This window comes from Callithrix jacchus, chromosome 18 (assembly GCF_049354715.1).
Source record: "Callithrix jacchus isolate 240 chromosome 18, calJac240_pri, whole genome shotgun sequence".
Classification (NCBI taxonomy): Eukaryota; Metazoa; Chordata; class Mammalia; order Primates; family Cebidae; genus Callithrix; species Callithrix jacchus.
The window spans coordinates 4,459,066-4,474,854 of NC_133519.1; the positions used below are offsets into that span (position 1 = coordinate 4,459,066).

A 15,789-nucleotide genomic window follows, 5' to 3' on the forward strand; every position below is an offset into this window, starting at 1 on the left:
TCTAGTCACTGCAGGAAGAGCTGCTTTCTTTAGAACAAAGCAGTTACAAGATCTCTCTTCTTTTCCACACTAGGGAAGTTGCTAAGTGTATGCCAAAGCCAGGCATAACTCATTCCTGTACAGCCTCAGGCTTTACAGCCCAGAATGGGTGTGGGCTTGTGGGCGGGAGGTAGGAAAGGAGACGTGGGTACCTCGTGGAGTTGAAATGCCACCCAGCACCAAGCCCCAGAGCCACCCAGCACCACTACCTCTCTCTCCTCTGCCCACAAAACTTTGAGTACACTCCAGACAGAGCTTCACAAGAGAGGGCATTGTGACTATTTATTATTTTAATTGTAAAAAAATTAGCCCCAAATCTCTGGGTAATAAACTACAGTAAAAAGTAGCATCTGGTGTTAGATACTCTGCCGACCAGACACACTCCTTCAGTGCCAGCAAAGGCTCTGCAGAGTCATCCACAGTATTCCACACTGCTCCCCCTTTCCAGAAGTCCCTACTGAAATGAGAAGGACACTGAGGCACACCAGTAAAGAGACTGGCCTGGGGTTAGACTGCCAGGAGAGGCACATGGAAACTGGGCCCAGAAAATTCCAACAGTTCCATAGAGAATGCTACCCAGCAGGAAAAAAAGCCATGTCTTCTTCCAAGTAACCAGTAACACCACACTCATGAAGCAGCAGAAAGGGTGGCAAGGGAACCAAGCCCTGACCTGAGCCCAGTGATGGGCCAGAGCCCAGCCAATGGGCCTCACCCACTCACCTCCACCAAACTGTCCTCACTCCCAAGCCCAGCCCTCCTTGCAGAAGACCAGCTGCACAGCCTCATTCATGTCCTTCACCATGTGGGAGGCCTCCATGAGCCCTGAAATGAAGCAGAAGTCTCAATGCCCATAGAATGGAGACTTCTCTCCTCCAAGCACAGGCTCCATGGACTGCAGGTCCCTGGGATTGTACATGCCTGCGCACACCAGGATGGAAATGCAGCTCTGACTTGCTGAGGGTGGTTACTGCCGTGGGCCCCCAGCCCCAAGTTCTGGCACCCCATCACATGTTGCCTTCTGCAGGTACTGGTGGAACAGATTGGCATCATACACATCAGACATAGGGTTGTCCCAGCAGGGGCAGCCACACTGGAAAAGGAAAAAGAAGAAAGCTCTAACTCAGTGTTGCAAAGCAAAGGGAGCAGAGGAGAGTTTCAGGGCAGAAGAGTGAATCAGATACAGGGAAACGGGGTAAGAGAAGAGATGGAGGGAAGGAGACATCATGAAAGAGATGGAGGAGGGGAAGTAGAGCCTACCCCACAGCATAGAGCTTCTGGATGCGGTCAGCCCAGCTTCGCCTCTCTGCCTGTTACCTGAGCAGCTCCTCTGCATACTGGTAAGTGAGGATGCTGGGTTTGACCATCAGGCCCTCATATCTCAGCTCCTTGCCAGTCACTTTCTGGTAAATGGTTTCCAGGAAAAGCAGAAAGGTGCCATGGCCAAACCTGCCAGAAACGACCATGAAGCAGTTCAGTCTTCCTGATCTCTGGGCCCCTCTAGAGAACACAACTGCCATTTTCTAAGCAGCACCCATGCAGACCAGCCTCTTCCCCAGAGTAAGAGCTGGCATGTAGCAGACACTGTGCTGGCACTGGAAGTGGTGTTTCACATTTCCCTCTCAGAAAACTCCTAGGAGAGGACACTAATATCCTCATTATACGAACAAAAAAACTGAGGCACCACAAGATTCAGTAATGTGTTCAAGATAACAGAGCCAGTATTGCAACTCAGTTTGATTCTAGATCTTAAATCCTGCTGTAGAGCTGGGCAGATGACCATTGCCCTTCTCCCCATCTTTGCTGGTGTCTGCTTCAGCTGACCATACTACTACTAAGTGTGAAAAAGACCTTCCCTTGCCACCCTCGCAATAAGGCATGGCTGTGTGATTAAGCTACAGTCAAGAAACACACAAATGCTGGGCTAAATTTTTTCCTAATTTTGAGGTGGAGTCTCACTCTGTCACCAGGCTGTAGTGCAGTGGTACAATCTTGGCTCACTGCAACCTCTGCCTCCCAGATCCAAGTGATTCCCATGTCTCAGCCTCCTGAGTAGCTGCGATTACAGGCATGAACCACCATGTCTGGTTAACTTTTTGTATTTAGTAGAGACAGGGTCTCACCAGATTGGCCAGGATGGTCTTGATCTTTTGACCTTGTGATCTGCCTGCCTCAGCCTCCCAAAGTTACAGGGGTGAGCCACTGTGCCTGGCCTGGGCTAAACTTTTAATAAGCAGCCTTAAAATTGGGGACAGAGGACAGGAATGGTGGCTCATGCCTGTAATCTTAGCACTCTGGGAGGCTGAGGCAGGTGGATCAACTGAGATCAGGAATTCAGGACAAGTCTTGCCAACATGGTGAAACCCTGTCTCTACTAAAAATGTAAAAGTGAGCCAGGTGTTATGGCACACACCTGTAGTCCCAGCTACTTGGGAGGCTGAGGCAGGAGAATCACTTGAACCTGATAGGTGGAAGTTGCAGTGGGCCATGATTCTGTCACTGCACTCCAGACTGGGTGAAAGAGCAGGACTTCATCTAAAAAAATAAAACAAGATAAACTGGTGACAGGGTATTCCTCTCTGGCCTCCCCAACTCCTTCCTGCCACCTGGAATAGTAATATGATAGCTGGTGGGGGAGGACTCAAGATGGCGCTGTGAGAACAACCCAGGATTGGAGCTCTCGTTGAATCCGCAAACAGGTGAGTTGGAGCTGCATTTCCAGACTGATCTTTGTTGCCCACAGAACGGGGAAACTCCCAAGTATAAAAAAGACATGGGACGCCAGGCAGTAGTTCTGCCTGGCGAAGCCGGCAGCTGGGGTGGTGGCGGCCGGCCCTCCAGCAATCCCCACAGGGCGCGCTTGTCCGGGTGCCCTGTTGAACCGGCAACCTGAGACTTGAGAGGGCTGGACTTGAGACTGAACGAGACTTGGACAGTAGGCCAGCCCAGGGGATTGCAGGGACAGATCGTTTGGGATACCCAGTGGGACGAAAAAAACCGCGATTTCAAACTATCCTGAGCAGACTGTCCGAGACGCTCTGTGGGGGAGGGGAGTCCACCACTACCGAGGCAACCCGCCCCAACTGAGATACATGCCCACTGCTGACGCAGCCTGCCATTGCCAAGGCAACCCATACCTACTGAGATACACGCCCACTGCTGACGCAGCCTGCCGTTGCTGAGGCAACACACTACAACGAAGAGACTCCGCCACAGGGCGTGGCAGAGACCACAGCAGAGCCTGAAGGAACAGGGCGAATCACACAACAGCAGGGCGGAGCCTCGGCAGCCAAACAGTGGCTAGTCTGCCTTCTAGCTGGGCAGGACACCTCATTGGACATCAAAAAATAAAGCCCGAACCCCCCAACACAGAGCATTTGAGAAAAAAAGGGTTTTCTTTAATGAGCTCTGTTGCAGCAGAATCAAACATAGCAGCCTAACAGCCCTGAATGAACAACAGAGCTCACAGCTCAGCAATTGAGCTCCAAAAAAGTACAGACTGTCTCCTCAAGCAGCTCCCAGACCCCTCTATATCCAAAAGACTGACATTTGGCAGGCATCATCCTGGGACAAAGATAGCAGAAAAAGAAACGGGTAGCATCCCTCACTGTGCCACAGCTGCTAGAGGTGCACCCCAGACAAGCAGGGCCTGGAGTGGACCTCAGCAGTCGTACAGCGAAGGGGCTAGGCTGGTAGAAGGAAAACCAAGTAACAGAAATACTTCATCATCAACAATCTGGGTGTCCACTCAGAGACCCAATCGAAAAGTCAGCAACTATGCAGACGACAAGTGGATAAACCCACAAAGATGGGAAGAAACCAGCGCAAAAAGGAGGAAAACACCCGAAACCAGAACACCTCGCCTCCTACAAAGGACCAAAACTGCTCACCAGCAAGGGAGCAAAGCTGGACGGAGAATGACTGTGATGAAATGACGGAATTAGACTTCAGAAGGTGGATAATGAGAAACTTTTGTGAGCTAAAAGAACATGTATTAAACCAATGCAAAGAAATTAAGGAACTTAAAAAAAGATATGACGAAAGGATAACAAGAATGGATAACTTAGAGAGGAATATGAATGAATTAAAGGAGCTGAAAAACACAATATGAGAACTTCCCGAAGCATGAACAAGTTTCAATAGCCGAATTGACCAAGCAGAAGAAAGAATATCTGAAGTCGAAGACCAACTCAATGAAATTAAACGAGAAACCAAGGTTAGAGAAAAAAGCACAAAATGGAATGAACAAAGTCTCCAAGAAATGTGGGACTATGTGAAAAGACCTAACCTACATTTGATAGGTGTACCAGAAGGGGATGAAGAGAATGAATCCAAGCTGGAAAATACTCTTCAGGACATCATCCAGGAAAACTTCCCCCACCTAGCAAGACAGGCCAACACTCAAATGCAGGAAATACAGAGAACACCACAAAGATATTCCGCAAGAAGAGCAACCCCAAGGCACATAATCGTCAGATTCAACAGGGTTGAAATAAAGGAGAAAATACAAAGGGCAGCCAGAGAGAAAGGTCGAGTTACCCACAAAGGGAAGCCCATCAGACTCACAGCAGATCTCTCGGCAGAAACACTACAAGCCAGAAGAGAGTGGGGGCCAATATTCAACATTCTTAAAGAAAAGAACTTTCAACCCAGAATTTCATATCCAGCCAAACTGAGCTTCAGAAGTGAAGGAAAAATAAAATCCTTTGCGAACAAGCAAGTACTCAGAGATTTTGTCACCACCAGGCTTGCTTTACAAGAGCTCCTAAAAGAGGCACTACACATAGAAAGGAACAACCAGTACCAGCCATTCCAAAATCACACTAAATGCTAAAGAGCATCAACATAATGAAGAACCTACAACAACTAACAGGCAAAACAGCCAATTAGCATCAAAATGGCAGTATCAAATTCACACATAACAATATTAACCCTAAATGTAAATGGACTAAATGCACCAATCAAAAGACACAGACTGGCAAATTGGACAAAAAGCCAAAACCCATCAATGTGCTGTATCCAGGAAACCCATCTCACATGCAAGGATACACAAAGGCTCAAAATAAAGGGATGGAGGAAGATTTACCAAGCAAATGGAGAGCAAAAAAAAGCAGGAGTTGCAATTCTCATCTCTGATAAAATAGACGTGAAAGCAACAAAGATCAAAAGAGACAAAGAAGGCCATTACATAATGGTAAAAGGATTGATAAAACAAGAAGAGCTAACGATCGTAAACATATATGGACCCAATGCAGGAGCACCCAGATACATAAGGCAAGTTCTTAATGACTTACAAAGAGACTTAGACTCCCACACACTAATAGTGGGAGACTCTAACACTCCACTGTCAATATTAGACAGATCAACCAGACAGAAAATCAACAAGGATATCCAGGGCTTGAACTCAGACCTGGAGCAAGCAAACCTGATAGACATCTACAGAACTCTCCACACCAAATCCACATAATATACATTCTTATCAGCACCACATCACACCTACTCTAAAATTGACCACATAATTGGAAGTAAGGCACTGCTCAACAAATGCAAAACAACTGAAATCATAACAAACAGCCTCTCAGACCATAGTGCAATCAAGTTAGAACTCAGAATTCAGAAACCAACCCAGAACCGCACAGCTTCATGGAAACTGAACAACTGGCTCTTGAATGTTGACTGGGTAAACAATGAAATGAAGACAGAGACAAAGAAGTTCTTCGAAACCAATGAGAACGAAGATACAACATGCCAGAACCTCTGGGACACATTTAAAGCAGTCTCTAGAGGAAAGTATATAGCAATAAGTGCCCATATGAGGAGAATGGAGAGATCCAAAATTGACACCCTATCGTCAAAATTGAAAGAGCTAGAGGAGCAAGATCAAAAAAACTCAAAACCCAGCAGAAGACAAGAAATAACTAAGATCAGAGCTGAACTGAAGGAGACTGAGACACGAAAAACCCTTCAAAAAATCAATAAATCCAAGAGGTGGTTTTTTGAAAAGATCAACAAAATAGACAGACCACTAGCCAGATTGATTAAAAAGAAAAGAGAGAACAACCAAATAGATGCAATAAAAACTGATAAAGGGGAAATCACCACAGATTCCACAGAAATTCAAACCATCATCAGAGAATATTACAGACAACTCTATGCACATAAACTACTAAACCTGGAAGAAATGGATAAATTCCTGGACACCTGTGTCCTTGAAGCCTAAAACAGGAGGAAGCTGAAACTATGAATAGACCAATAACAAGGTCAGAAGTCAAGGCAGCAATTAAGAGCCTACCACACAAAAAAAGCCCAGGTCCAGACGGGTTCACAGCCGAATTCTACCAGACACACAAAGAGGAGCTGGTACCATTCCTTCTAAAACTATTTCAAACAATCCAAAAAGAGGGAATACTTCCCAAATCATTTTACGAGACCAACATCATCCTGATACCAAAACCCGGCAGAGACCCAAAAAGAAAAGAAAACTTCAGGCCAATATCCATGATGAACATAGATGCAAAAATCTTCAATAAAATATTGGCAAGCCGATTGCAACAGCAAATCAAAAAACTTATTCACCATGATCAAGTAGGATTCATCCCGGGGATGCAAGGCTGGTTCAACATACGCAAGTCTATAAATGTAATTCACCACATAAACAGAACCAAAAACAAAAACCACATGATTATCTCAATTGACGCAGAGAAGGCATTTGACAAAATTCAACAGCCCTTTATGCTAAAAACACTCAATAAACCCGGTATCGATGGAAAGGTATCTCAAAGTAATAAAAGCTATTTATGACAAACCAACAGCCAATATACTGAATGGGAAAAAACTGGAAGCATTCCTTTTGAAATCTGGCACTAGACAAGGATGCCCTCTTTCACCACTCCTATTCAATATAGTTCTGGAAGTTCTAGCCAGAGCAATCAGGCAAGAAAAAGAAATAAAGGGTATTCAAATAGGAAAGGTGGAAGCCAAATTGTCTCTATTTGCAGACGACATGATAGTATACCTAGAAGACCCCATCGCCTCAGCCCAAAAACTCCTGAAACTGATAAACAACTTCAGCAAAGTCTCAGGATATAAAATCAATGTGCAAAAATCACAAGCATTCATCTACACCAATAACAGACTTAAAGAAAGCCAAATCAAGAACGAACTGCCATTCACAATTGCTACAAAAAGAATAAAATACCTTGGAATACAACTCACAAGGAACGTAAGGGACCTCTTCAAGGAGAACTACAAACCACTGCTCAACGAAATCAGAGAGGACACAAACAGATGAAGAAACATTCCATGTTCATGGTTAGGAAGAATTAATATCGTGAAAATGGCTATACTGCCCAAAGTAATTTACAGAATCAACGCTATCCCCATCAAGCTACCATTGACTTTCTTCACAGAACTGGAAAAAACCACCATGAACTTCATATGGAACCAAAAGAGAGCCCGCATAGCCAAGTCAATTCTAAGCAAAAAGGACACAGCCAGGGGCATCACACTACTGGATTTTAAACTATACTACAAGGCTACAGTAATCAAAACAGCATGGTACTGGTACCAAAACAGAGATATAGACCAATGGAACAAAACAGAGACACCAGAGGCAACACAACATATCTATAACTATACAATCTTTGATAAACCTGACAAAAACACGCAAGGGGGAAAGGACTCCCTGTTTAACAAATGATGTTGGGAAAACTGGCTAGCCATGTGCAGAAACCAGAAACTTGACCCCTTCCCGACACCTTACACTAAAATTAACTCCAGATGGATTAAAGACTTAAACATACGACCTGGCACGATAAAAACCCTAGAAGGAAATCTAGGCAAAACTATCCAGGACATAGGAGTAGGCAAGGACTTCATGAACAAAACACCAAAAGCATTGGCAACAAAAGCCAAAATAGACAAATGGGACCTAATCAAACTTCACAGCTTCTGCATGGCAAAAGAAACAGTCACTAGAGTGGATCAGCAACCAACAGAATGGGAAAACATTTTTGCAGTTTACCCATCTGACAAAGGGCTGATATCCATAATTTACAAAGAACTCAAACAGATTTACAGGAAAAAAACAAACAAGCCCATTCAAAAGTGGGCAAAGGATATGAACAGACACTTTACGAAAGAAGACATATATGAGGCCAACAATCATATGAAAAAATGCTCATCGTCACTGGTCATCAGAGAGATGCAAATCAAAACCACATTGAGATACCATCTCACGCCAGTTAGAATGGTGATCATTAAAAAATCTGGAGACAACAGATGCTGGAGAGGATGTGGAGAAAAAGGAACACTTTTACACTGTTGGTGGGAGTGTAAATTAGTTCAACCATTGTGGAAGACAGTGTGGCGATTCCTCAAGGCCTTAGAAATAGAAATTCCATTTGACCCAGCAATCCCATTACTGGGTATATATCCAAAAGACTATAAATCGTTCTACTATAAGGACACATGTACACGAATGTTCATTGCAGCACTGTTTACAATAGCAAAGACCTGGAATCAACCAAAATGCCCATTGATAATAGACTGGATTGGAAAAATGTGGCACATATACACCATGGAATATTATGCAGCAATCAGAAATGATGAGTTTGTGTCGTTTGTAGGGACATGGATGAATCTGGAGAACATCATCCTCAGCAAACTGACACAAGAACAGAAAATGAAGCACGGCATATTCTCACTCATAGGTGGGTGATGAAAAATGAGAACACATGGACACAGAAATGGGAGTACTAAACACTGGGGTCTGTTGGGGGAGAAGGGGAGGGCCAGTGGGAGGGGTAGGTGGGGAGGGATAGCCTGGGGAGAGATGCCAAATGTGGGTGAAGGGGAGAAGGAAAGAAAAGCACACTGCCATGTGTGTTCCTATGCAACTGTCTTATATGCTCTGCTCATGTACCCCAAAACCTAAAATCCAATAAAAAATTTAAAAAAAAATATGATAGCTTGTGCTTGGGTGCAATCTTGGATCACTGCACCCTCCACCTCCTGGGTTCAAGCGATTCTCCTGCCTCAGCCTCCCAAGTAGCTGAAATTACAGGCGCCTGCCACCATGTCTGACTAATTTTTGTTTTTTTTTTTTTAGTAGAGATAGGGTTTTGCCATGTTGGCCAGGCTGGTCTCAAACTCCTGACTTCAGGTGATCCACCCACCTTGGCCTCCCAAAGTGTTGGTACTACAAGCATGAGCCATCGCATGTTTCAGTGTCATGTATGTAATAAATTGTTTTTAATTAGAAAAGTTTATCTCAGATCTGGTTTATAAACTGAAATCCACTTCTTGCTTTTTAGTTCACAGAAACATAACCAATCAAGTTTCCTGGTATAGTGTTAGCATACCCTCCTCTAGGAATAATACTTCAGAGGCAATGCCAAGCTTCAAGCCACAGAGACACACTTTAAAACTGACAAGAGCACCCCCCATCTCTCTGGGGCTACTAAGACGTGCCCTGAGGCAACACTGGGCCGTGCCCACCCTCTGCTGATGAGCACTCACAAGGTTGACTGGAGGGCAGCCACAGGCTGAAACTCAAGAGTCTGCCCATGCAGATAACAGCAGCCAAACAGTACACAGCAACTGTCAGCTGGACTTTGAGTAAGCACCTTGAGGGCCAAAAAAGGGCAGCCTGTACTTGCGCTTGCTAGCTGCAGAATAAAACAGGACCAATGACATCAACACAGCTGAGCAGGGAGTGTAGGCACTTGCAATGGCCTGAGAAAGCCACTTATTCTCTGGGTCTCAGTTTTCTGGTCTATACAACCATCAGAACAATCCTTGGCCTGCGGGATGGTACACATCTATAATCCCAGCCCTTTGGGAGGCTGAAGCAGGGGGATCACTTGAGGCCAGGAGTTCAAGGATGTAGTAAGTTTTGATTGCATCACTGCACTCCAGCCTAGATGAGACAGTGAGATCACTGTGCCTGCCAAAAAAGATAAATTCTTGCTTCCCCTTCCCTCTGTCTTAAGGGTGCAAAGAAACAAGAAAGTGAAAGAACCAATGCAGCAGGGTGGAGCCAAGGAAGGAAGAGCAACTGAATAATGTGCACTGATATGGCACAAAAGGTGTCCATGGTTTAGGTTCCACTAGACACGAGGAGAGTGTTCAGTTAAGATTACCAGGGCAGGGGGCATGTGTGAAGCATCCTCTCCTCAGACTTTGTAATCTGTAGTTTAGGTTTAGTAACCAACATGTAAAGTGATCCTTGAAAGCCCTTCCAAAGGCCAGGTTATTGCAGCAATGAGGCCTACCTAAGTAAGGTCCAACTACCCTGGGTGTCAGAATGACAGTGGGAACTGCCCACAGGACTGCCCAAGCAGCAGCCAGGAGTGGGCCACCAGGCCAAGGCCAGAGCTTTGTGTCCTCACCTCAGCATCTTGGCTTCAGCCATCCACAGGAGATCCATGTTGCTAGCCAGGACAGGGAGGTGGGGTAGGGGGCTGTCTCCAGGCTAGTCCCAGGGATCCCATTACTGAGGAGGACATCCATGATCAGCTTCAGGCTGGTCTCCCAGTGGACCGGCTCCTCTAGGAGGAGCACCCCTTTAAAGAACAGAGGGGGTATGGTTCCGGGCAGGGGTCTGGGGAGTGCAGCAGCAATGGCAAGCCACCTTGTGCTCAACAATGGTGCTAAGATGCCCATCCTCGGGCTGGGCACCTGGAAGTCCCCTCCAGGCCAGGTGACTGGAACTGTGAAGGTGGCCATCAACGTTGGGTACCACCACATTGACTGTGCCCATGTGTACCACAATGAAAATGAGGTGGGGGGAACCATTCAGGAGAAGCTCAGGGAAAAGGTGGTAAAGCATGAGGATCTCTTCATCAGCAGCAAGCTGTGGTGCAGGTTCCATGAGAAGGGCCTGCTGAAATGAGCCTGCCTGAAGATGCTCAGCAACCTCAAGCTGGACTACCTGGACCTTATTCACTAGCCAACTGACTTTAAGCCTGGGAAGGAACATTTCCCATTGGATGAGTTGGGCAATGTGATTCCCAGTGACACCAACATTCTGGACACATGGGGGGCTATGGAAGAGCTGGTGGATGAAGGGCTGGTGAAAGCTATGGCATCTCCAACTTCAACCATCTCCAGGTGGAGAGGATCTTAAACAAACCTGGCTTAAAGTATAAGCCTGCAGTTAACCAGATTGAGTGCCACCCATACCTCACTCAGAAGTTAATCCAGTACTGCCAGTCCAAAGGCATTGTGGTGACCACCTACAGCCCCCTCAGCTCTCCTGACAGGCCCTGGGCCAAGCCTGAGCATGCTTCCCTCCTGGAGAATCCCAGGATCAAAGCAATCACAGACAAGCACAATAAAACTACAGCCCAGGTGCTGATCTGGGTCCTCAGGCAGAAGAACTTGGTGGTGATCCCCGAGTCTGTGACACCAGAATGCATTGCTGAGAACTTTAAGGTCTTTGACTCTGAACAGAGCAGCCAGGATATGACCACCTTACTCAGCTACAACTGAGTCTGGAACTGGAGGGTCTGTGCCTTGGTGAGCTGTGCCTCCCACAAGGATTACATTTTCCATGAAGAGTTTTGAAGCTGTGGATGCCTGCTTGTCCATAAGTGACCTATACCTGTGTTTCCTGCCTCATTTTTTTCCTTGCAAATGTAGTATAGCCTGTGTCATTCAGCAGTGGGACAACAACTTATAGAGTGGCCAGTGAGAGCGTGTCTGGCTTGATGTTGGATCTGACAAGGCCTGTCAGTAGACTAGAAGTCTCTTCCAGTTTGCTTTGTCCTTCTTTTTGCCCCACTCGGGAAAGTACAACCTGAATACCCTTTTCTGACCAAAGAGAAGCAAAATCTGCCAGGTCAAAATGGTGCCACTAACAGCTGAGTTTTGACTGCTTGGATCTGTAACCCTTTCAGCAAGACTTCTCTTTGCCTCAAATAAAAAGTGCTTTTGTGGAGGAAAAATAAAAGCAGAGTCACAGGTGAGGGCTGCAGGGCATGAGGTAGGCCCTTAAGATACCAGCTAGGGTGATCCATCCACATGCCCTCCACCCACAGTGTGCCCAGCTGGGCAGGGGCACAGCTCCCCAACAAGCCTAGAAGAGCCCCTTACCCATCCACCCTGGGGGCATAAGGCCCAGGGCCCAGGAAGAAGCTTCCTAGGGGCTTCCATTCTAACTTTAGTCCACTGGTACTTTGCAGAAGAGGTTATGAAACAAAACCAGCAGGCCAGCCATGGTGGCTCACACCTGAAATCCCAGCATTTTGGGAGGCTGAGGCAGGTGGATCACCTGAGTTCAGGAATTCAGGACCAGCCTGGCCAACATGGTGAAATCCTATCTCTACTAAAAATACAAAAATTAGCTGGGGGTGATGGCAGGTGCCTGTAATCTCAGCTATTTGGGGGCTGAAACAGGAGAATTGCTTGAACCTGGGAGACAGAAGTTGCAGTGAGCCAAAATCGCACCACTGCCCTCCAGACTGGGTGACAAGAGTGAAACTCCATCTATATATATATATATAAAACAAATAATAAATAAATAAATAAAAATCAGGCCAGGCACGGTGGCTCACGCCTGTAATACCAGCACTTTGAGAAGCGCAGGCAGGCAGATCACCTGAGGTCAGGAATTCAAGACCAGCCTGACCAACAAGGAGAAAGCCTGTCTCTACTGAAAAATACAAAATTAGGCTGGGTGCGGTGGCTCACGCCTGTAATCCAAGCACTTTGGAGGCCAAGGCAGGTGGATCACCTGACGTCAGGAGTTCAAGACCAGCCTGACCAATATGGTGAAACCTCGCCTTTTTAAAAAATAAAACAAAAAACAAAATAAGCCAGGTGTTGTGGCACATGCCTTTAATCACAGCTACTTGGGAGGCTTAGGCAGGAGAATCGCTTGAACCCAGGAGGTGGAGGTTTCAGTGAGCCGAGATTGCACCATGCACGCCAGCCTGGGCAACAAAAGTGAAACTTCATCTCAAAAAAAAAAAAATATATATATATATGAGATATACATGTGTGTATATATGAGATATAGTGTGTATATATAATATATATGTGTGTGAATATGAGATATATATGTGTATATATGTATAAATGATATATATGTGTATATATGTATATATGATATATATGTGTGTATATAATATATGTGTATAAATGATATAAATGTGTATAAATAATGTATGTGTATATATGTATATATAATATATATTTGTATATATATTATATATGTGTGTATATATAATTGTATATATATCATATATATGTGTGTATATATGATGTGCGTGTGTGTGTGTGTGTGTGTGTATCTTTCTCTCTTTCTCAAAAGAAAAGGCAGAGGAAACTCTCAGATTGGTGGTAAAGAAAGACCTGATGCCTACAGCTGTCTGCCAGACCTAAGGATCATTGGTCCTTGACCAGCTGGAACTGGTAAAAGCCCTCAGGAAAAGACGTTTTTCAAGATGAAATTGGCATAATACCTAAAGTGTTTGATTGTATTCATTATTCACAGGAGTTTTACATACCCAAAGGAGAGTCTGAATAAAGACAACATAAAAAACAAAGTCAAAGAAAAAGTATGACAATTATTAACTCTAAGAAATACAAAGAATTGTGCAGTAGAGCAAAAGTTATCCTTTTTTTTTTTCAAGTGAGAGCAGGTACTGTTTATTAACTGACCAGCTTAGAAAAATAATCATGTTAGACACCTTAGTTCATTCTTCTAATAAGCCTGTTTATCTGATCCTCCCTGTTGCCTGCATCTCCACCTTCCACAAAATGGGTGTTCTTTTTATTCCTTCCATCCTATGGAGAAGATAATTAAAAGGGCCACAGGAAGTTATTTGCTTCTTTGAAGTGTTTTCCAATGGTATAGATCTTATGAATCAGATCCTCCATGAAGATGATGCCATATTTTCCAAGAGATTGAGCAATCAGAGCATTACCTGTCAAAGCAATTTGCTTCTTTTTTATTTTGCCATAACCACGTTTGTAGATTAGTTCATTTGCTGACTTCAGATTTGGGTACCCCCATGAAATATGTGGCTCTACAATCCTCAGCATGTTAATTGAAGCCTTGTTGAGTTTCACAAAGGTTCCATTGAAGATTTGATGAAGGTGAAGAAGCTGCAACACCTTTCAGACCTTTGGGCTCACACCACTGATACCTCTGATCCTGATGACAAATGCCAGTTTGGGTTCTGCAGGTACACGGAAGTTGCCAGCTTTCCTTGCCATCCTCACCATTCAAATTTCAGTTCTGTACACCTGCCTATATTCCTTGTGATAATGCTTCGCTTTTTCATAGATAAGCTTCATCCTTGCCTTTCAAAGCATGTTTTGGGAAAACTTCTTTCTCAGGCACTTGATCTTCAGCTCTGCAAAATTCCTTCGCTTTTTCTTAAAAGTTTCCAGCACAGCAGAAACCTTCTTCTTCTTTTTCTCTTCTCCACTCTCCATGGTTCCAGCTGAAAAAGGAGCCAAAAGTTATCCTTAACTGTGCAACTCAGTGGTGTCTACACAGGCACGTGAAAATAATCAATGAATAGAGAGGTCACAAAGTTATGCCAAAGAGTGGATGATAGAGAGGATGATAGAGTTAGAAAGCATGTTTGTGCTGATCAGGGTGGAAAGGCGATCTTTATCTCTGCAGTTGGATAATGCCTAAAATGGAAAAAAAATCAAGAATAGCAATATAAACAGTTTCTGATGATATGCACGGAGATACTGAATGATTCAGCTCAAATAAAGGAGCAATTGCTTTCAGATTGCAGGTAGAAGAAAAATTTTAAAAAATTAAAAAGTGAAAGATTCAACTCAAAAACTTGAAAATTACTGCCTCTAGAATGCTAAGAATGGGGCAGTGGGTGGTGGCTCACATCTGTAATCCCAGCACTTTGGGAGGCCAAGGTGGGCAGATCACAAGGTCAGGACATCCAGACCAGCCTGGCCAACACAGTGAAACCCATCTCTACTAATAAGTACAAAAAAAATTAGCCAGGTATGGTGGTATGTGCCTGTAGTCCCAGCTACTCAGGAGGCTGAGGAAGGAGAATCTCTTGAATCTGGGAGGTGGAGTTTGCAGTGAGCTGAGATTACACCACTGCACTCCAGGTTGGGCAGCAGAGTGAGACTTCATCTGAAAGAAAGAAAGAAGGAAAGAAAGGAAGGAAGGAAGGAAGGAAGGAAGGAAGGAAGGAAGGAAGGAGAAAGAAGGAAAGAAAGAAAGAAAGAAGGAAAGAAAGAAAGAAAGAAGAAAGAAGGAAAGAAAGAAAGAAGAAAGAAGGAAAGAAAGAAGAAAGAAGGAAAGAAGAAAGAAAGAAGGAAAGAAAGAAAAAAGAAGGAAAGAAAGAAAGAAGAAAGAAACAAAGAAGAAAGAAGGAAAGAAAGAAAGAAAGAAGAATGAACGAAAGAAGAAAGAAGGAAAGAAAGAAGAAAGAAGGAAAGAAAGAAGAAAGAAAGAAGGAAAGAAAGAAAGAAGAAAGAAGGAAAGAAAGAAGAAAGAAAGAAGAAAGAAGGAAAGAAAGAAAGAAGGAAAGAAGAAAGAAAGAAGGAAAGAAAGAAAGAAACAAAAAAGAAGGAAAGAAAGAAAGAAAGAAGGAAAGAAAGAAAGAAGAAAGAAAGAAATGAAGAAAGAAGGAAAGAAAGAAAGAAGAAAGAAAGAAAGAAGAAAGAAGGAAAGAAAGAAAGAAGAAAGAAGGAAAGAAAGAAGAACGAAGGAAGGAAAGAAGAACGAAGGAAGGAAAGAAACAAAGAAGAAAGAAGGAA

General features: G+C 44.3%; 3 pseudogenes; 1 reads left to right on the plus strand and 2 right to left on the minus strand.

Moving 5' to 3' along the window:
- Positions 1-775: 775 nt before the first annotated feature.
- Positions 776-12,136, minus strand: LOC128930948 (haloacid dehalogenase-like hydrolase domain-containing 5; annotated as a pseudogene).
- LOC128930949 (aldo-keto reductase family 1 member B1 pseudogene) lies at positions 10,658-11,604 on the plus strand (annotated as a pseudogene).
- Positions 12,137-13,693: 1,557 nt separating the features above from the next.
- On the minus strand, positions 13,694-14,481 carry LOC144580109 (large ribosomal subunit protein uL30 pseudogene; annotated as a pseudogene).
- Positions 14,482-15,789: the final 1,308 nt, after the last annotated feature.